Source organism: Octopus bimaculoides, chromosome 23 (assembly GCF_001194135.2).
Source record: "Octopus bimaculoides isolate UCB-OBI-ISO-001 chromosome 23, ASM119413v2, whole genome shotgun sequence".
NCBI lineage: Eukaryota > Metazoa > Mollusca > Cephalopoda > Octopoda > Octopodidae > Octopus > Octopus bimaculoides.
The window spans coordinates 6,788,186-6,789,526 of NC_069003.1; positions in this window are offsets into that span (position 1 = coordinate 6,788,186).

A 1,341-nucleotide genomic window follows, 5' to 3' on the forward strand; every position below is an offset into this window, starting at 1 on the left:
ACCGGAGAGAAGATACGATCTGCAGATTTTCAATTCAGTTGGCCCTCAACGCGTTTATTCAGCTGGAGAGAAGATACGATCTGCAGATTTTCAATTCAGTTGGCCCTCAACACGTTTATCCAACCGGAGAGAAGATACGATCTGCAGATTTTCAATTCAGTTGGCCCTCAACGCGTTTATTCAGCTGGAGAGAAGATACGATCTGCAGACTTTCAATTCAACAATCCAACAACTTTAATGGGACGAACAACCGCATTTTTTCTTTATTTCTGAAGAAACAGCGGTATAGAAAGGGGCACATTTCATTCGCGTTGTTTCCTCCTCCTCCTTCTCCCCCATCCCAACTGAAACTGAAACTGTATCGTCTCCATTCTTTCTGACACAACTCTGCTTTAGTCAAATAGTTTTCTTAGCCAACGTATCCAACCATCTGTCCAGTTACACCTGTCTTGTTATTCTTGTAATGTGTGTACTATCACCTTATAATGGGGCACTGTCAACTCGAGAGTGCGTCCACACACATTTTTGTCTGTCTGTCTGTCCGTGCATTTGAATGTACAAACGCGGGGGGGGGGACTTACTCGATATATGTAAGTTTCGTAGTAGCTGTATTGATGATAGCCCATGAAACAAGAACTTCCTGGGAGTTTTGACCTGTTTCAACTTTTAGACTGCGACCATGCTGCAGCACCGCCTTGAAGGGTTTAGTCAAAGAAATTGACCCCATTTTTTTTTTTAAGTTTGGTACTTATTCTATCTGCCTAATTTCCCGAGTCGCTAAGTTACGAGAACGTAAGTAAATACCGGTTGTCAAGCGGGGGAGGGGAGACAGACACGTATACATATATAAGGATGCATACATGCACCACAGGTTTCTTTCAGTTTCCGTCTACCAAATCCACTTACAGGGCTTTGGTTGGCCCCCAAGGCTATAGTAAAAGACACTTGCCCAAAATACCACGCCGTGGAACTGAACCCTGAACCATGTGGTTGGGAAGCAAACTTCTTACCACACACACATAACACAAATGGGAGATGTTCTTTTTATAAAGAATTTGGGAAAAGAACTCAATCCGTGCAATGAAGTACAGTTATTTGATACATTCAACAGTTGCTTTTTTTATCACTACTCGGGGTTTATCCCATACGTTTCTTCAAGCGACAGATTGTTTCTATTCGAAGTGGAGCCTAAAAGTGCATGTATTTCTCTGTATGATTGTGTTTTATATATATATATATATATTTATATATATATATATATATATAATATATATATATATAATATATATATATAGTCTTGTACAAATTGATATCGTTATCTTATATTAAAATTCACGTTTT